At 46.5% G+C, this 21,419-nt stretch overlaps 1 protein-coding gene across 2 annotated transcripts in view; it reads left to right on the top strand.

Moving 5' to 3' along the window:
• The window catches only part of CCHa1-R (CCHamide-1 receptor), a 380,866-nt gene that overhangs the window by 345,383 nt on the left and 14,064 nt on the right, over positions 1–21,419 (top strand). Inside the window, exon 1 of one of the 2 annotated variants that reach the window (XM_075695420.1) lies at positions 8,583–9,016. The exons of the other annotated variant lie outside the window; for it this stretch is intronic. The gene's annotated coding sequence lies outside the window, so the exon portion shown is untranslated. Of the gene's footprint in view, positions 1–8,582; positions 9,017–21,419 lie in introns of those variants that run through there. 2 annotated transcript variants of the gene reach the window in all.

A 21,419-nucleotide genomic window follows, 5' to 3' on the forward strand; every position in this document is an offset into this window, starting at 1 on the left:
ATTGAATTTAGCGCTTATGGCAGTTAATCTGCGTGGTTGTCTACGCCATACCGCGTGAAGCTTTCGTGTGGCACAATTTGCAACAAGTGACCCTACAACACATAATTATAATTGGTCTGGCTTTAATATATCGAAAACAATGTACGGGTAATGTTCGAAATAAGGTATCTACATCTTTAGCGTATTATAACTGCCTTCTGCGAAATAGAGAGTTACCTCCGAATGCAGATATCTAACATGGATCGTGCTTGTTTTTGACTTGACGAAGTCGGCCCGAAGCAAGAAGCAGACTTCAAAACACCCACGTGGGCTTTCACGTTTCATAGATGCTCAAGCTGACTTGCTTGGTCTAGACTGTGCTTCAATGCAAAAGTAGGTTGGTCTTCTGTGTTCGAGGTTAATAATAAATTTATTAACGAAAGGCACGTTGTACAGCAAAAAAGTATCTATTTTTTCATATTTGGACCAGGGTATAAGTGCTGAAGTATAGGTTGGGTAAATTTATTCCATCTGGCGACGTCCGCCGCTGCGATGGGCAGTGTTGCCTGCGGAAAGCGCCCGTTACCGGCGGGTTTAAATGGTCTCCAAGTTTCGGTATTTTGTCGCGCATATTGAGTTGCAGGTTTCGCCATTCTTTCATGTCGGTGCTCCACTTTTACGCGACGGTGTATTTGAGTGCAAATTAATTTTATAGCCAAATTTATTTCGGTTTTAGCTTTTTCTTAACCTAAAGATCTTGTTGCGCATTTGTATAACTGGCCCTAGAGAAGCGAACAAAATGATTGGTTCGTATGGCCGGCTTTCAACGGCTTTTGTTATCGATTGCCGCAAGGCGTTCGTGCGCCGTCTGGGCTGGCAACCGGATGCAAGAGGCCGAGACGAGGCATACGGTCGGTTTCTGAGGGAGCTCGCGCGTCCCTTTTCGCCTATAGGCATTCCAGCAGGAAGGGGACGGCCCTTGTTCTGTTTAGGCTACGTGACCCTTTGAAGCAAAGGGCAAACGATACGAACGCGCTAGGCTGGAGTCATAAACAAGAAAAAAAAAACAGCAACATGTGCTGCGAACGAAGAATACCGAGCGCCATAGAGTCCCCTGTCCAGACCCATATGGATGACAACACCCGATAAAAAACAGAACAAATAAATAAATTAAATGACACGTGCAAACTTTTTGTCTACTTCGCATGGAATCTTTGTCGAGAACAACGAGAGGGAGAGCATGGCACAGTCAGACATTGCAAATTGGCAGCGCGTGTCGTCTGCTAGGAAAGTGTTGTCTGTTAGGAAAACAAGTTGTGGGGCTCGCGCGAACGGCCGCGCCACATTTGGTAAGAAATTATTGTCCTGTCAACAGGCTTTGACACTGAAATGTCGCACTCACGTACTCTCTCCTCCCAAGAGAATGCACCGCAACGCAAGACAGAGCCCTGTTTTACAGAAGACGAAAAGAGCCTGCTGACGACCCTCGTGGACGACTACAAGCATATTGTGGAATGCAAGAAAACTGATGTCGCGTCGTTGACCAAGAAGAATGAGACATAGAATGAAATAGCAAAGCAATATAATGCCAGCCACGGGATTACGCGGCGCGATCACCTGCAACTGAAAAAATGCTGGCACAACCAGAGGCAAAAGCGGAAAGAGTGCGAGAGAAAAGCGAGAGCGCCACAAAACTGGTAAAGCGCGCATGTTCTGCATGACTGGCTCGTTTGGGTTACTTTTTATTATGCTCATGCGCATGTTCTCTATTCGGTGGATGAGTGCGTGACAGTCCGACATGCTGAGCGTAAATATCGTCGGGAGAGCTAATAACTAGTGATGGCATGTGTAACCATTGGAGATGAGAAAATACGTTCGCAATCAATCTTACCGCAACTGCGGGAAGCGCACCGGCATCGGGCGCAGGTGCTTAGCGATGAGCAGAGTCATCTTTCCACATGCGCGACACGCTGTTAACTGAGGAATGCGTACCATATACGCGGTGACTGTTTGAAACGTGCCAGCGCCGTAAAACACCAGAGCCATCAGCAACTGTAACATGGTAGGCACACAGGCTGTCCTCTGTTGTCCCCGCTTTCCCGGATAGGCAATATAGCGAGAAGTTGTCACACGGCGTTCTTCGTGAATCTGTAGCGACGGAGAAATCGTTCATCGTCGTACAGCTCCGTTGGATACCCTCGGTCACGTAGAGCGCGTCGCAGAATTTTCGGCAAGGGACGCGCCTCTGAAAATGCTGTATCCATGGCGTGGCAAGCAAACTCGAAGGCAGCTAACCTGCGGGCGACGTCCGTTCGGGAGGCTGGCATGTTGGAATAACGCACGAAGTCAGTTTCAAGCTAGCCCGGGAGCAGAGTTGAAACTTGAGCGGACTTCGACCCCGCCAAGTCGTTCGCAATTCGTCCGCAAGGTCGAGTACGATTTAAGACGCGCGGCGAAGCTGTCTTGAGACTGGCAGAAGTCAAGTTCGACCCAACTTAGATCTCTGCATTCGGGGGTTAGTGTTTGCTAAGATTAAATAGGTAGTTACCTCCCACTTCTAAACAAAAGAAAAGACCTTTATGCTCTTCCTTTTTTAGAGCGCAGCTCTTTGGCGTCCGTTCCTGGGTTTCGCGTCGTCGTCGGCGTTGTCGTCAGCCTCGTAACCAGCTCCGCCCCCCTTTCATCCCCCCAGCGCTAGCAGCGACCGACTGATACCGCTGGATGCCGCTGACGCCGCTAGAGAGTCAAGATAACGTGACTGCATAGAACACCGTCGCCGCCATGCAGAAAGAGGAGGAAAGGGTCCCCCCCCCCCCCCCCTGTTCTTGTGTGGCGGATAGGGTGCTCTTCAGTTGCCGACGCGCCGGTTATTTCACGTAGGCCCCGGCACGTCGACGAATACGTGACCACCTTCCCACGGCTAGACCTGGTTCTTAGCGCTGCGGAAGCGAGGGTATCATATTGTTTGTGTCGGCATCGGCGGCGTTGTCCCTGAAACCAACTCCGCAGCTGGGGTTGACTCACTATCGGCGTCAGCGGCATCAGTCAGTCGCTGCTATCTCTTCCCTCCTCCCTTTATCGTGTTGTCCGCTTGCTGCGCGCGCTTTTGCCCCCATCGTTTGCCGCTGGGTGTACACGCCGCCCCCCTCCCCCCTCTTCCTGCGAGTCTCCGGTTCTCAAAGCGCTGGCTCGAACTTAATTCCTTTCTTCGCTCCTCCTCCAATGCAACCCCTGTGCGGTGGCAATCAGAGAGCCAGATCGGTGGCGGCGGATCTGTATATGTGCACCGCCCGAGCCGAAATTGCCGCTGCCGTTCGCCACTGCGAAATTATCTGCCAGTTCTTTCTGAGCCATGAGCGAGACGACCGATGGAAGTCCTCCGTCTGCTGCTGCTGCTGCTGCTGCTGCTAAACGAGCTGCCAGAGCAGAGGCCCAGCGCCGTCGCCGTCAGAATCCAGAGGTGCGTGCCGCCGAAGCAGAAGCTTACCGTCGCCGCCGTCGAGATGATCCAGGAGTACGGGAAATATAAAAAAAAAATTCTGTGATAGCGCATACATGTGTTGCTCGATTTCTTTGCCTCAATCTATCGAAAAGGTGAAACAGCTTATTTGCTGCGCTCAAATTTCGCATTAGGTAATCGTCGGTAATTTTTTTGTATTTCAGACAGCCAGCCAGTGAACCGATAGATTAAAGGTAATAGTAAGATGTGTGTACCAGAACCCCCCCCCCCCAAAAAAAAAAAAAAAACGTGTCAGTTGTGGAGACAGACCGCCCTTCGAAAGTACTGTAGAAATATTCAGCCATTCTCTTTGAATGAGCTCGCAGTCTGTAATTCTAGGGCAGCAACATACTTAGCTTTTTCACAGTATGTGGTCAGACGGTGCCATAGGAGCAACTTTCTATAGTAATTCTTTTGGTGAAGCATGTGACAGCGGGTTTTCTAGATTTGAGAAAAATTGACTTAGCATGTGAGATCTGCTGTGCAATTACTGTTTCTCAACGAATTTTGCTGACTCTAAATTCAACAGAATGCTTGTTCAAATGTGTAAGAAATTACGAGTTGTTTCTGGCACAAGAACGCCTACATACTGAAAAATCCTCGTATGTTTTAATGAAAAACGTGATTGCTCCTGGTCAGACCCTGCGTCGCTTTTACCCTATCGTTCTTTCCAAACATATTAATTATTAACCACCGGAGGAAGGAAATTAAAGTTAATGGCGATGCCTTGTTTGACACTACGAATGATTTCACGAATTACAGCCAAACCAATAGCATTATTTATAGTTCTTTATTTATTTATATGATTACACCAAAAGCATCTAGTCAAGAGGTAGCATATAAGGTTATAAATTCACAACTAGTGCATACATTCACAAATGCTGTATACATTCCTAAATACCTATAGTTGATACTATTCTTGAAATCGGCTGAATAGGAGTGCAGCATGACGTTGAGAGGCAAGTCATCCCAGTCCTTTGCTATTTGTACGAAGAAGGATGATTGGCAGAGTGCACTGGGGATCGACAGCTTTGGAGTGGCGCTTACGACTGAAAACGCGACGAGCTGGTTGGATGTAAGAAATTCGAAGCCGTGAGTAATAAGATTTCTCACCCCGATTGTGAGCTGACAAGATTAGCACATGATTTAAGTTTTGTTGTACGAGCCCGAAAGGAAAAATCTGTGCAAGTAAGCCTAGCTGCGTGGTTTTGAATAGACTCAAGCGCTTTAAAAAAGGTTTAAACAATGTGAGTCCCATACTGCGCAGGCGTATTCCAGTTTTGGACGCATCAGTACTGGCAGGGCCAGTCATGATACATGTGGCACATAGGGAGCTATAAAGCTCTTGTATGTTTGCATATCGCACAAAAATCAGAGGCTTGCCCTCGCCGCCTGTTTAGGAAAATTACGTGACAGTCTGAGGAGTAGCAGGCTGGAAACGTGCTCCTCCGGCAAACCTTTCTTTTCATTGAAACCTCCTCCGCCATGTTTCTATGATACGTGCCTTTGAAGTGAATCTAAAAATAAGTTCTGAGCTACGCCGTATTGAGGGAAGCCTAGGATCCCGTTTGACCACCTAGTCCTCTTTAACTCGCGCCTAAATTTAAGTGCACGGGCATTTTTCGCATTTCACCTCCGTTGATATTCGATCGCCGTGGCCGGGATTTAACTCACGACCTCGAGCTCAACAGCGCAATGACATGGCCGCTGCGTAAGCGCGGTTGGTGCCCTTTTACTAAACGGAAAGGTCCCGGTAGGGTTGCTTTGTACGCCAGCATGTGCAAAGCCACAAGAAACGTTGCCGCGAGTCCTGAGCTGCACCAACCTATATGATCGCTTGTGGTGGAACTGAACAGTGAACGCTTCATCGCGAGTGTGTCCCCTGATGCGGCGAAGCGTTCTGCCCTTTCCACTTTTCCCAATGCAGGGTGTCCGACCAGGCTCAGCCTGGCTAATCTACCTGCATGCCTCTTTCTTATTGCTTCATTCTCCCCCTCTATGCACTCTGCAAGGCCACCAGACTTGCGGGCCAGTGTAACGTGAAGAGGCTGTATGACCTTGTCGATATTTCATCATCATCATCATCATCATCATCATCATCATCATCATCATCGTCGTCGTCGTCGTCGTCGTCGTAATTATTATTATTATTATTATTATTATTATTATTATTATTATTATTATTATTATTATTATTATTATTATTATATTTTTTGCGTCGGGAGCATGCTCTTAGGCATAATATATACCTAGTTACAGATACACAAACACATTTGTTTCGTACAGTCCAATAGGGACTGGCAGTGAGGGCCATGTATCCAGCGTTATATGTCGGGAGGATGTATAAAGCGAAATATGTAGGCTCCATAGAGCTGCCCAGAAGTTTCAAGTGGAATAAATTTACAAGGATGTTTCATTGTCTAGACGTGACTGTTTTGTATTCAGTGATCGGACTCCTTGTTGCTCTTTATTTTTTTGCAATGTTCAGGTTGAGCTGGGGGGGGGGGGGGCAGCGGGTCACAGGTTGAGCTGCAGAGGGTCATCTAAAAATCGAATTGATATAAAGGCATTCTGTGCCCCCCCTCCTTCTCCACCGTGCGCTTTACTGATGACTTCATTGTTTCTTTTTACCGTCTACCGCTACAGGCACATTAAAATTCACAGGTGTCTTGGCTTTTCACTGTTCCCTTTCCTCACCGTAATTGAGGTCAGCAGTGATGCGTGCTACACTTGTGGTTGCGACGACACCATAGACGACGTGTTCCACTAATACCCTTCCGTTAGCGCCCAGAGGCTTTACGAACTAGTACAGTAAGTCGATCAGGCGATTAAGCATTCGCGATGAAGTAAACTTCGAGACCCCTGGTGTACAGCGTCATTTATAGACCAAAGCATCATCAAAGCATGCCCGTGTTTCTACCAAGGAGGACTGAACAGTGTGAGCGCTTCGATTGCGTGGTAAGGGGAGTGTTTACGGCGTAAACTTCAACATTAGGCATTCAAGGGCGCGTTCACGCATGTGTTGACTGTTGTCTTCGCGCCTGCTAAAGAAGCCTTTATATGAATACTTTTTTTTCATTTAGATCTTATAACTTCATGAAACAACTTTGTATTTTCCATAAAACGAAAAGCCGTAGCTTCAGGCGTTCTGCTTCCAACCTCTCCAGTTCAACCTCACCTAACCCTACTTGCCCACTACCTATTTCCAACACACCCTTAGTGGCAGGAAAGTCAGTGAATGCATAGTAAGAAGGCTCCCACTATTTCTCAGTTCCTTTTTATGTCTGTAGCCTTTCACATTTCACTTGCGCCTCGTCAGAGAAATTTCAATACACTTCTGTGTCCGTCGCCACGATTCGTTATCCATTTAAGCGTTCTCGGTTTCGCGGTCGCCGCTACAGCCGGCCGGTCAGCAAAATGCATGCCAATTGCGTTTCACCTTCGGTGCCGTACAACCAGACCGATCAGGCATTCGTACGCCGGCGCCCGCACGCACATTATCCGCATACTGTTCGCCGGCTAACGACCTCCTCAATTCATGTCACGTGCATTGAATTCCGCTTTCCATTTCGCTTTACTTACTCTCCGCATCAGTTGTTTCTTGAGCTGAGCGAGGTGTTCAAAGTGCCCTTTAATGCTCGCCGCGCCGTTCGCCCGCCACATATGAAATGACTCTCGAGAGGCACCTATGCGGCAGCTATAATAGCTGCTAACAAGGCGGGGGCAGATAAGAACATGACGCGTCTGTTTTTCTTTTTCTTTTATTTTCTTTTTTTCTTGCGCAACTGGCGACCTTGCAACTCTCGGGTTCCCTCCTCCTTTCCGACTCCCCGAAACTATCGCGCGTGTTGGATGCGTCCTTCAAGCGCCACATATTGCGAGCTCCTGTGTACGAAAACGAAGTCTAACGAATAGTAATACTCAGATAAAGAAGATGCCAGTCTCCCCTTGTGGTGGCGGCTTTTCCACGGCCACTTCCTTACGCCCCTTGAACATGGGGCAACCCCTCCATTTTCGTAAGCGTCCGGCGTGTCGTTGGACAACGGCCCACATGCTACCTCTGCTAGCCACTCATTCCTGCGTGCAAAGGCGTCGGTGGCGAAGAAAGACGCAAATGAAAGAAGCAACTGGGAAACGCATGACCAAGACGTAAAATGGAAAAGGAGGTTCGCAATGCGCAGTTTCAGCGCGATATCAGCAGAGCAAGTTTTGCGGGGAAGTACGTGTACCCCCTGTGTCCTTTAAGGACGCCATGGGAAGGAGAGGAGTGGAAGATCGAGGGGCGGGGCGGGGGGGGGGGGGGCACGAATATTTTGCGCCGCCGGGTGGATTGCGGTGTGACTAGGGTTCGTTGAATGAGCGATTGCTAATGACCTTGGAGGGAAAACACACACGAAGACATGAGAGTGCTGCGAAACCGGTCTTTTGAATAAGACCGTAGAATAGCTGGCGGCGAGGGTGACAACACGAAAGGGAAGGAGCTGATCCACAGTCAGTTTATTTGTGGAAGGGAAAGCGTTCCGTGAGGATGCTTGAATAGAGTAACAATCAAGAAAGCGAAAAAAAAGAAACACCGCTCCCCCCCCCACACGAACGCACACACACACATACACACACACACGCGCAGGCACACACACACACACACACACACACACACACACACACACACACACACACACACACACACACACACACACACACACACACACACACACACACACACACACACACACACACACACACACACACACACACACGCACACACACACACACACACACACGCACGCACGCACACTTTCACACACTTTCACACGCAAACGTAGCAATAGAAAAAGTGATAGAGAAAGCATTTCCATGAGCGCTACGGAACGCGCGGACCTTTTACACGACGACATCGTTGGCGGCGGACTGCCTTTCGCACGACGCTATTGCTTAATGCCTAGATAAAAAAAAGAAAGAACTTAAGCAAGAAAGAAAGAAAGAAGGAACGAAAGAAACCAGAAATGCAGTAGCGGAAGGACAAGTAGGCAGAGGGAGAGGGACGAAGCCGCGTTTTGCGCTCCAAACCCTCCCTTTTGTGGTGGTGGGCAGTGATGCCGGCCGCGACGGCTTTGGTGAGACGCGTAGAGCTATAGCACAGTCGTAGGGGCAGCGTGCCGCCGCGCTGTAGCCCCCGTTGCGCAGTGCCTCGTCTTGACAAGTTGTGCGCGCTGCGCTCTGTCGCTCAGTGGACAGCGTAAGACGTCGGCGTCCATTGTCTCGACGAGAGTGGGACCGTACCTGCTGGAGCTTGTGTATGTGCGTGCGAGTGCGGGTGTGCGCCCACGCACGCGCGCGTGAAGCGCGAAGCAGTTTTGGATCTGGGACCGGCGAGGCCCTTGGGTGCTGCTACAGCCAAGGGCGCGAGCAGCGTTGTTTTGCTCAGTAGTGCATGTGTGTTTGTGTGCGCGTGTATAGGTATACCTACCTGCACGGTCGACGCGTCGCCGGTTGCTGCGTCCTTCCGTCATGCGACGTCCCCTAAGGATTTGCTGCACTGTGAGTTCAAAGTGGCTGCTGCTATACCGCTGGCCTCGCAGTGGAAGATGAGCTGAGTTTGGGCATTCTGTTTGTTAGTCCCACGTTTGCGCATTTTCTTGTTTTTTTTTGTTTTTCTGCTGGACTATTGTTACTTGTACGCTGCAGCAAAGGGGTCCAGCGGTCTAGGGCGTATTGCGTTGCAGCGTAGGTAGTGATTGTGGTTTTGTATTGCCTCACACCACAAACCAACGAACGGAGGCGTTGCGAAGTTTGTATCTGTGTCTTAATCGAGTACGCGGCTAGAATCCGCCCGTAACTTTTATAATTCCCGATCGGCCAATGACTTTAAGATATGATTATTCTGCAATGACACATGCGTTATTACGAGTCGCATAGCTGTCTGGTAGAAGCAAAAAGTATTCACCCATACTCTTAGTTACTCTTCAATGCCGTTAGCTCAATTACAGGGAATATTACGTGTGAGCTCCCCATTCTTCAGCATATTTAGAGACCTTTCTGCGTCTTGAAAAGAAGGGCCCGAAGCTGTATGTTGTGTCCGGCTTGTGAATTTCACAGTTAAATTTATTCATCAAATTTAATTTTAACTGCACAGCGAAATTAGTGCTAGATAAGGGATCCTACATATTTTGAGGCTATTGCAACTTGTTGCCACGTTCGTTACCTGCTGAATCTTTGCTGACGGTTCCAGGTAACCAAATCGAGAAATTTTATGGGAGCTCTGCGGCTGTCACAATTTGGGTCAACACCATTAACCCCCTCAGGTGCATAAGCCAAAGGGCCGACAAATTATTGATGTATTTTTTCTTTATTTGTGTCTTCTAAGCAATAATGAAACAGTTTTCAAAAATATATTCCTGATAGCTTATAGGATATACATTGTCACATATGTCTCCCTATATACCTTAAGGGAGTCGAACATTTACGTGTGCTTCTTAGCTGCTTCCAGCGTAAAACTCCATAAAGCAATATCTTGCAGTAGGGAAGCGCAAGTGAACATCGCGAATGTTTCAGCAGGCAAATACGCGGTTTTTCGAGCTTGGATATCAGGGAGCTTCTTGTCTTTCGCGCATTCTTAAGCGCCTCTATATCTGTTCAAGACTTGTGCTCCGCCCTCAGCTCAAAATAGTTTCGATAACAAACTGCGCGACAGCTTGCCAGTGCTGCAGGGATGTCAGAGCGGGCATAGTGGGCTCGTCAGCTCGCAGTTGATTTAAGGAATGTGTACTCCAATGTCCAGGAATTCGAATAACACTCGAAGTCAGTACTTCATTTCTGACTTTCAGTCCTCTTTTTAAGTTACCTTTGAGCAGACAGGACGTGATAGCTCAACAGAAGGTTGACAATCAGAAAGACCGTGATATTTTTCTATGATGTTATGAAGATGTTCCCGCTTTGCTCAGCATACCAAATTATTTCTTTTAAAAGCATTTTTACGAAACTCTCGAACTTCATAACAGAATATATTTTCTTTTAAGATGATCAGCCGGCTGTTTGCACAGGAGAATACGCTTCATTTCCCTGCGTCGCACGCGGCAATGAGCTATGATTCGCTGCTTTGTACATCTTCCATTCGATGACCTTTTGACTACACACATAGTTTTGGGAGCAGTAATTGCGAGGAGGAGGAGGAGGAAAAACATTTGTTGTGCTCTAATTGATGATTTATTGCGGTCTTCAGACGACTTCTTCCATCTTCTGATGACGTCTTCCGTCTTCTTCAGACGGGGTCGGTTCCCCTAGTCCAGGGCTCCGATGAGGACTGCTGTCCAGTGAGCTCGCCGGACCAATCTACGCTGGATGTTCAAGTTGTCGCTGGAGAGCATCCGCTCCCACTGTTACGCACTCGGGTTTTCTACTCTGGATGCCTGATCGTTCTTCTGGCAGGCCCATGTTACGTGGAAGAGGGTTGGCTTACCTCCGCACGGGCATGTGTCGCCGCAATGTGTGGTGTAAGCTTTGCTAAGGGTGTTTAGATTGGGGAAGGCCCCTGTCTGCAGTAGTCTCCACCCTACTGATTCTTGTCTGCTTAGTTCTTTACTTGGCGGTGGGTAGTTCATTCCCAACCCCCTATGGTAATTTAGCATTTATGAGTAGCTCAGAGGGACCGGGTTGGGTTCTCCGTGGTCGAGTAAGTCGGAGGCTCGGTTAGTGTGCCCTCGAGCTATCTTATCGGCCTCTTGGTTCCCTTAAACCCCAGTATGTCTTGGTACCCATACTATGACTTGCTGTATTTGTTTGTTTTTCTGTTGCGGATCGTTCGAGCAGAGTATGTGGAGTGCTCTGCGACTGATTTTGCCGTTTGTGTAGTTACGGCATGCTGCTTGCGAATCGGTTAATACTGTTAGGGACCTGTTGGTTCGGTAGCCCTCCGCTGCCGCTGGAGCTACGGCTGCCTCCTCGATCTCGACTACCGTGCAGTCCTCGATTGACGCGCTGGTGATTTATTCGTAACTCGAGTTGATCACCGCTGCTGTCGCTCTGTTCTTGGTTTGCCCTTGTGTTTTGTTATATGCGGCGGCGTGCGTGTATATCATGCCTTTCTTGGTTGCCAATCTTTGTTGTATGTATTTGGCCCTAGCTTTCCTGCGTTCCTTGTGCAGACTTGGGTCCATGTATTTAGGAATAGGCGCTACCTTCAGTGTACTGCGTTGCTTGTCCGGTATCGGTCCCGTTCTTTGGATGTCTTGAGTTGCGTCTTCGTAGCCGCATCTTCTGGGAAGCTCTCTGCCCGTTGAGGTCTGCTTTAGCCTCTGTAGCTGAGAGATTAGTTGGGGTTCTCTCAGCTCTTCAAAGGTGTTATGCAGACCCAACGCGAGCAGCTTCTCTGTCGAGGCTGTTTGGGGTAGGTGGAGCGCTATCTTGTGCGCTTTTCTCAGTATTGTGTCTGCTTGCTGCTGCTCACTCTTGATGCAGTTGTAGTACGGGAGACTGTACACTACTCTGCTGACCACTAAGGTTTTGAGCAGCTTCAGTGAGTCTCCCTCCCGCATGCCGTGTCTTTTACTGGAGACTCTGGTTATCATGCGGGCTACTTGAGTTGTGGCTGTTTTTAGCAGGTTTAGGGTGTGGGAGCAGCGCTGATTGGACTGAATCCACATTCCTAGTATTCTAATTAGGGTTTTACGGTACAGGTTGTCCTTCAGGTAGACGTTGAGCCTCAGGTCCTCACTGGTGGGGACTGTGAGGTTCGGCTTGCCTCTCCGGACACTTAGGAGTTCCGATTTTTCTGTTGAGCAGGCGAGGCCTCTTGCCCTGACGTATTTTTCCACCCAGGTGGCCGCTTCTTGCAATTTCCCTTCTTTCTCGCCGAGCGAGCCTTCTTTGACCCACACAGTGATGTCGTCGGCGTACATGGTGTGTTGTGTGCGATCGATGTTCTGTAGTTGCCTTGCTAGTCCAATCATTGCGATGTTAAAAAGGATAGGGCAGATCACCGATCCTTGCGGAGTTCCCTTGTTTGGTCTGGGGAACTTTTTTGGACGGATCTCTCCCAGGCCTATGGTTGCGGTTCCATCCGAGAGGAAGGCCTTAACGTAGCCGGGAATCTTCCTTCCACAGTTCAGGTTGTCTATTCATCTGAGAATTGCTTCATGGCTGACGTTGTCGAAGGCTCTTTTATTACCTAATGCCGTTATGATGTGTTGTTCCCCGTTGTACAGGATATTGCTGAGTATTTCGTCTTTGATCTGGAGAAGCACATCTTGCGTCGATAGCTTGCTCCTGAAGCCGAACATGCTGCGGCGGTACAGCTCTTCTTCTTCCACATAATTTTGTAGCCGCATTATCACCACTCTCTCGTATTGTTTGACTAAGCACGAGGTGAGTGAGATCGGCCTAAGATTTTCGACTTGCAGCTTTTTGCACGGCTTCGGGATCATAACTAACTTCGTGTGCTTCCAATCTTCCGGGACTGTTTCTTCTTCCCAAAGCTTGTTGAGGTATTTGGTTAGTTCTGCGATCATGTCTACGCTAAGGTAGCGGATGAGCGCGTTGTTTATATTGTCAACGCCTGCCGCCGTATTCCTGGTTGTGTTCCTGATTGCTGCTTAGACTTCCTCCCTGGTGATTGGTCTATCCAGGTCTGCGTTTTCTTGCCCTTTGTAGTGCTCCGTGTAGGCTGCTGGGTTGCTGTCTCTTAAACACTTGACTCTTACTTTTTCGAGGACCTCTAAGTCTGGTCCTTGGAACTGGTGAACCGGTCTGTATATGGCTTTGTTGTTTTCAGATTTTATTTTGGTTGGATCGAGGAGGGCTATGAGTATGCGCCACTTCTTAGCGATGCTTAAGGTTCCGCTAAGGGAGTTACTAAACTGTTGCCAGTTCGACCTCGCCAGTTATGCGGCGTACTCCTCTGCCTTCTTGGTAATTTCCGCAATCTTCAATTTGAGCTTCCTGTTGTATTTTTGCTTCTCCCGCCTTTTGGTTAGCCCCTTTCTTGCTTTCCATAGCTTCAGCAGTCTGGAGTCAACATCTGGTGCTTGCTCTGTTCGTTCAATCTCCTTGGCAAGCTTGCGCTGCCGTTCTTTGAGCATATTCTCCCATTCCTCGTTTGACTGGATTCCCTCTTTCGAGTATCCATCGCACGCTTCTCTGAAGGCGATCCAATCCGTTATTCTTGTTGTCCTTATCCGACGCTTTATGTTGTCCGATGTGATTTGCGTATTGATGATGTAATGGGTCGCTGCCCATGTTTTCAAACAGATTTTCCCATACTGCCTGTCTCCCTCGCTTCACGCACGTGAGGTCGGGGCAGATTTTTGGCTGACACACCTTCTCTCCTTCACTTTTTAGGTGGATTTGAATATTCTCTTTCCTATGGGTGTTCTGCGTCTATTCCTGTGCCAATTAACGTTGTCAAAATATTTTGTCAAGCTGTAAAATAGGCTTATTGTCGTTGTCATAAAACAAAATCTTATGGAATCTTTTCTTCCAATTCGAGGAATTTGCGTTGCTTTCCTGCCGTAATGTTGAAGAATGAAAGGTTTTATCTAAAATAAACCATGTCGTACGTAAAGGCACAACGTATGCAAATTTATTCATCTATAGTGGCTATCATAAAATAAAAGTGGCACTCCCAAGTGAACGCGGCGAATTGGTAGCCAGCACTTTATTATTTTAGGAGCTTATAGGAGTTTAAATAAAGAATCTTTATTTTTTAGGAACCCTCGATCACTTCACTTTATATTCCACACATTGTCTTCCTACATTTCATTGAAAAATCAGCAAAACAAGTACTTAATTTGTGGACGGCAAACAGCGGCTCCAACAAACTCTCGTCACTGATTTGTCATAGAGTTGTGAGCTGAAATAAATTATTTCCGTTAAGGAAGCTAACCAGTTCCGTAAATAGCCCTCAGTAGGTTCTTGGGGGAGAACATGTGTATTCAGATGTCCTTCAAATTCAGGAGGGGGGGGGATGTGTTCCACGTACGTTAAAGGGTTAAGAACCACGCATAACGAAATCAATCGTGGTGTACAGTGGTCAGTATATTGACCTGAAAGCGCGCCGTCGTTTATTTTACCCGAGGCCAGGTATAGGTCATGTTTATTTACATCACAAAGATCGCGCACTACAAATGAAAGCTTCACGAGCGCGATCGTCTTATTCACTTAAAGTTCACAACTACCTGTCCCCCTAAAAGTTGACGAAGCATTCGCTGCCAATGAAGCCTTGGCGGGAAGGACAAGGAGGCGAAGTGTGGAAACCCTATATAGCGTAAGAATACGTTACTATATATAGTAACGTATTCTTACGCTGTCCAACGGTGGTATTTCAGTTTTCGTGACGCTCAGGAGTGCGAAAACATGCCGCCAACCACCATCGTCGCGTAAATAACAGCGCCCTAACGAGGATACCCCCTTCCCACCATCTTTCTATTTGTGATGAGTTTTTTTTTTAATTTGAGGTAGCAATTCTGTCTAGCTAATTCGTTATTCCAGTGAGATTGTGCACGTTCTCAGTGAGATTTTCTTCACTACAGCCCTCTATTCCTTTCTTTTTCTTTACCTCATGTAGTGTTCTTTATCTTCTGTATAAGTATTCCCTAATATAATAGGCAGAGGTCTGTGGTCTTCCAATATGGAATTCCAGAACACTACTGCAGCTAGAAGGTGCACAAATAAACGGCTATACTGTATAGGAATAACTCCTCAGTTTTGAACTTGGTGATGAAACGGTTATCATTTTTTTTAGAAACTGATATCACCATCCCTGATTATTGGATAGCCTGTGATGCCGTGTTCTGTTACTTAAAATTTCGCGTAGATATTCGCTTATCGCCTTTATTTCATATTTTGCGATCGTACGTCAAAGTTCCGAAATTGTGCGTTCCTCCTTCGGTGCTTCTCGAGAAAGATTTTCAACGAGCGAGAAGCCTTGAGCACATAAACAAACACACACAGACACACAACAAGTATTGTTATACTATCGGGCGTAGGAAAACTTCTCTACAGGACGGAGCGCTCGAGACAGTGCCCGATCTGCCTGCTGTCAATTTTACTATTACTCTCATCATCATCATCAGCAGCAGCAGCAGCAGCTGCGTGTTTTATGTCCACTGTAGGAAGAAGGCCTCTCCCTGTGATCTCCAATTACCCCTGTCCTGCGCCAACCGATTAATACTAGCGCCCGCGAATTTTCTAATTTTATCGCTCCACCTACTCTTCGGTCGTCCTCAGTTGCGTTTCCCTTCTCTTAGTACCCATGGGTACTATTACTCTGGACACGAGTAATTGTCAAGGATCTTTTCTGCACAATTGCTTTCGAAATAGTGACGAGCTGTTTCCGTCAAACATCATCCGCACGCGAAGCTTGCTGTTCTGGTTTTATTGAAATTCTAAAAACCGTGGTCATTGGCGAAGCAAGTTCACGCGCGTTTGTTGTTAGAAGTTCTAGCTTCAGTAGTTATGGTTTTGTCGCCATTTCTTTAGTATTATTTTGCGGTTGTATTTGAGCCGCACGTTGCTAGCACGCCTAATCGCCGTCGTTATTCCATGACGGGTAATTTGCAGAATAACGTTAGTTTCCTATCTTGTTCACTAACCGAATATAATGAAACTGAATTCGAGAGTAAACACATGTGTGTTCACGAAGAGCACTACCGAAATTAATTATGAAGCATATGGCAAAAAGAAAACGCATGATTTGTCAGCTAGTGCATGTAAAAAGAAGGCGGTGTCTTTAGTGAACCAATTGATAAAGTACTTGAGAAAGATAGGGAAAAAACGGTTATTGTTTATATAATAATGCAGCTGGAGTGAGACAGGTCCCCTAAACATAAACACTGCCAGAAACCAGAAACATTGCTGCATCAATGACGGACCACTTGCCCTTGGCTTCACTTCGGGTTATCTCTTGGCTGGTGGTTTTTCTCACGCAGTCTAACTTTTATCTATTCATTTATTTATTGAGCGCGTCTTGCCCTCTCCTTGCCTTCATGTCTCTCGGCGTCTGTGTTTCCGTGCTGATGCGCCCTATGCCGATTTTTCTTTTACACTCGGGAGCGTCGGTTCGGCCGGCAAGCAATATACCTATCCGGTCTATAGTCGAAAGGGGTTTTCCGGTGAACTGGATAATCCGCATGTATTTGCGAGCATGGCGAATCAAGGCTGTTGGTTCTTGGCACGTCGATCTGTGAAACCCGATGTAGATTCCTGGGTTTTGCCAAAACACTCGTCCGGAAAAATTCGCTCCAGGGTTTGCCTTGTTCTCTTTCGCAATGTTTCAAGGGTGCTTCCGTATGCGCGTGTCGATTATCGCTGCCACTTGCTTGCGGCCCCTATGCGTGGCTCAGCAATTCGTTTTAAGACTATAATGTGTACATTGCCAGTAAAGTGCAATAAAACCCACCTTGGATTAGACGAGTTCATCACGGTCGGGAGGGTTGCGGGGAGGGGAGAAAAGCTACAGATGGTGCGGCCATCGTGTCTATTTTGGGGCTTCTAATTTCTATTCTGCTTCGTCAAACACAAAATTTATGTCGTGTCTGTATGATAAAGTTGGTTAAATAATTATTGTCAATAAATTACCTAAGCTCATAGGAAGAAATAATTGACTCGCCCAACAGGACAGCGAACAGCACTAAGTTGGTTGCATTCTCGTAACTCACACGTAGATTTTTTCAATGCTTCGCTCCACTTAGCTGAAACACCATGTATAACTTTATCGGCGCTGCATGCGGGGGGAGGGAGAGGGGCGCATCTCCGACTTGCTTAAAAGGAAGCGCTGCGCCATGTAACTATAACGTCAGGACGGAGAACAGAGGCGGAGTAACGTAGTTGATCAGGGTTGCCTAGGCAATCTTGTTTACTTTCTTACCGACCAGGCGACGCACCAACACACTCCCTTCTTGGGGAAGCGCAGTTAGCTTTTGTGGCCAAGCTGGAAATTGGGATTAAGCGATGTGTAACGTAACAGAAAGCAGGAAGACGAGACGATGCTGATTTGCGTCTAGGTCTGCGGCCAGGATCTTGCTTTATAACGCAAGTGGCCACAATATTTTTTAGCCGCTGTTTTTTTTAAGAAGTGGCTTTACTTGAGCATATTCCATTTAAATATATAGGAACAAGGAAATTGTTTTGCTTGGTATGAAGTGCGTAAAGTTTGACGAAGTTTGTTGCATTCAAAATAAAATGTAAAGGCTATCAAACGTAGAAAGAAGTTTTGGTATTTAGGCCGTTAATCTTCGTACAAAAATACTTAATAATTCCAAAATCAATCAAGAAGCAACTTAGAACTGAGACATCAAGTTTACAACAACTCAGCAATAGTAAATGATACCATATATCAGTAAGGTGCCCCTATAGAGACATCTGAAGGAGACAGAATTGGTCGGTTATTACTGTTCCGTAATACTCATTTGATTTATAAGCTGGACTTTCACTAAATCCGCGTAAAAGTTCTAACAAATTTGCGTAAACTGTAAACTCGCATATTATATTTGTCCTCTTCAGGCGCTCTAACGAATGCAGTGCATAGAACGTCAAGTGTTTTTCGGCGCAGAGTTACGAATTTGGAAACTTATTGCTTGAACCTAGTTTTTATTTGTTGCTGGCTAATGTGTTGTAAATTTTTTAACGAACACGAGGCCTTAAAGGAATGTTTCGCTTGCTATCACTTATAGAATTCAATTTCATTTCTAAATGGATCAACTTTTATTTCAGTTGGCTCAGCTGTTTTCTAATGAGAAGATACCTGCGTCTCACGTGTATATGAATAGAAAAAGACTAAGTTTGTTCTGAGTTAAAGCTTCTTTTGTATACGTTATATATTGGTCATGATCACAAGAAGCTTCTGCAGATAGACATAATAGGCTCTAATTTCTGTTCAATGCTTGCACGTTATTTAGCGAAAGTATATGGACCTTAACAGTGGGAAGCTGAGTGAATTATGAAATGTTAGAAAAGGATATGATGTAGATAACTATATAAACAAAGGAACGAACAAGCAAATAGACAAACAAAATACTTTGGATGAAGCATTGGTGACGGCGAGTTGAGGTCTGTCTTGCACATGGCGTCGCTTACGTATGTTCTCTGGATCATCAACTGCCGCTTCAGGTGCGCGCTGGCTAAATTGAGCCTGAAGGCTCAGACCTGAGGTGGGCAAATGACTTCACAGACCTCGAACTGACCTCGATCTGCAATCGCATTTGAGCGACTCACTCAATCCCAACCTTACCCCGTAAGGTTGAGGGGTTTTCGGGAGACCAGACTACCTGTTTTGGCGGATACCATAGACCTCAGCTCAAGTTCATTATTGAAGTGATACTAATACAAAATAAGAAAATCAGCTGGATTGAAAACGCAAGCTTCTTTAATAAGCAGTATTTGTGATTCCTACAGAAAAGAAAGTTTTTGGGAGTGAGCAAATGCTGAAAATAAGAAATCGGGGTGCTTCCACCCACTATTTTTTTTTACTATGGCACCTCTCAGGCGACTTTAGCAATGTCTAAGGTCACCTGGAGTTCACGTGGGGATTACATCAGCTCGTCCTTTCGTCGCGGGCGATTCATACTGAGCACCAGCTGCACTACCCTCATTGGCAATATTTCGTGCAGCGAAGTAGTACATTTGACCACCGAGGAGGACGACAGATATCTAGAAGAGTAATCTATTGATCTAATTCCATTTATTGCGTTCTTTTAATTGCCATTGAAGGTCGGCTCTCTAAACTGAAATTCATATCGACGTTGGTTTGTAAATTGCGTATGCCTTTCTCGTGCTGAAATCCAAGAAGAGGTGTCCGAGACCTCGACAGGAATAGATCAAAATCACACTAAAAAAAACGAAACAGTTTTGTAAATAAGGTTCTTCATTAGAAAGCTTCAGGCACAAAATATGCTATGTCAATGCATCTTACAGCTTATGTGCACATATTATTGAATAAGTAAAAGTTTGTATAAGACCAAAGTCTAATGCTGTGGACTCACTTGTTCGGGAGAAGCAGACATCCATTAAGCAGCTGAGAAAACATTTAACTGTGAAGCTTGGAATAGTGAGCCTCACTGGAAAGAATTCACACATGATGTGGAGATAACCCAATGTTGAGCTCATCCCGAGAGTTTTTAGCAAATGTCAGCCTCACCTCTACCTAGCCTGGATTTGTGAGGTCGAGGTCGACTTCGTGAGGTTGGAACTCCGGGATGGTGCCCACTTTTTCGCAGATATCGGGCCCTTCGTTGAAGACATGTGCTTGCTGCGGTGGGTATTATGGCGCCATCTAATATACGATCAGCAAATAACAGTAGTCCACTCCGAGGTTTCAGTGCAGACGTTAGCGTCTTTTCCCGCCTTTTTTCACGTTTTTTGTGTAATTAGGCATATGACACACAAGCGGCTTCAGACAAGATGTCAGAAAAATATCGCGAACACTAACTATAACATATTATCAAACGTAAACGTAAAGAGGCTCTGAACCATCCCCTCGATCTCATGAAACAATATAGTGCGCGAGTAGCATATGCTGCTGCGAGCATCTCAGCCAAGCTTTGCTGTCTTACGCGGTGTGTGAAGCTCGCAAACGGATCGCGAATTCACCTTTCTCTGGAACGCTCTCTTTTCAACAGAATGCCCAGTACTCTCCCTCTTCTAGACACACTATTTCGTCTTCGGACGCACAATTTCGCCATTCCCTTAGACGGCTGCTATAGGCCCATAGCTGACATCAAGCTGTGGTCGGCTACACGATGTAGATACCGCGGCCGCCGTGGGATGCCGCCACGTGTCGGCTGTCTAAGCGCACTGCGGCTCGCTGAAGACGTTTGGCTTATATTTGGCGTGTCGTAGGCACCAAAGGCGGTAGTCGTGGCGGGTACGTTGACATCCAAAATGAAATTTGAACTGCGTGCCACGGTGACCTTTAGAAGGCGGAGCGTTGTGGGCACGCCCCACTGCGCCGTAGCCTTCGCAGTACAAGGCATGAAGAACGAATGGGACCACATCGAATGCCGCGTTTTATTGCCAATAACTCCGCTTCTGCTGAACGCATTGAAGTACTTTTCGTGGGAAAGTATTTCTGAGATGGCCTGTTTTCACTTCAAATGTCCTTCTCCATTTTCATAAAAAGTAGTTTTAAAGAGAATATATTGAGCGCTGTACCTTTTTCTGAACTGCACATTTACGAACTGAACCTTTACAGGGAATAACTGCGCGTGATTTCGCGTGCGCTCTCAATCGCGAGTGCCTACAGGCCAACGTTTACGACAAAAAAATAAATATCCTGCTCGCTCAATTTCCTCAGTGGTTATATAATCATGGTTCATCAAGTCATGCGTTGCAATGCCTCTAAATGATCGAGGTTTTCTTTTAAATTTTAGATGTAAAAAGAAAATGCTGAAAGAGGCGCGTTTGGGACCGGCATCCCGAAATCACAAACACTACACTGACCAGTTGTTATCACCAGCCTCTCACGTGCGGTATCTCGTGCGGCTGCGCTGCTTCATGGTACTGAGAAATAGAGTACGATGTAGGCATAATTCAGGTGTTCAGGATGAGACGCAATACCACGTCCTCCGTGAATAAGTGTTGCTTGTAGTAATCGCAAGCTAACGTCGGTTAATAATGCTAGTTAAGAATATAAACATCCGATTGACGCTGGCGCGCGCGCCTTCGTTCTTACTTCTCTCTCTCTCTCTCCCTTTCACTTCTCACAGGGAAAGGAGAATAAGGGACAAAAAATAGAAAGAAAGGAGGAAGAAAACACCGATAAATCTGCGCGAATCCAGTGTTCAAGTACACTGCGCAAGTAGAGGTGAGAGAAAAGGCAAACAACTTGCTCAAGCATAGGCCGGCGGAGCGGTTAAGGAGTCACATGCATATACGGCGTAGAAAAATTATGGGGCTCAACCAAAGCGACTTTTTATCCCATTAAAAAGTTTTCCAACCAGCTGGCCTCCTTCAA

Source organism: Dermacentor variabilis, chromosome 6 (assembly GCF_050947875.1).
Source record: "Dermacentor variabilis isolate Ectoservices chromosome 6, ASM5094787v1, whole genome shotgun sequence".
Lineage (NCBI taxonomy): Eukaryota > Metazoa > Arthropoda > Arachnida > Ixodida > Ixodidae > Dermacentor > Dermacentor variabilis.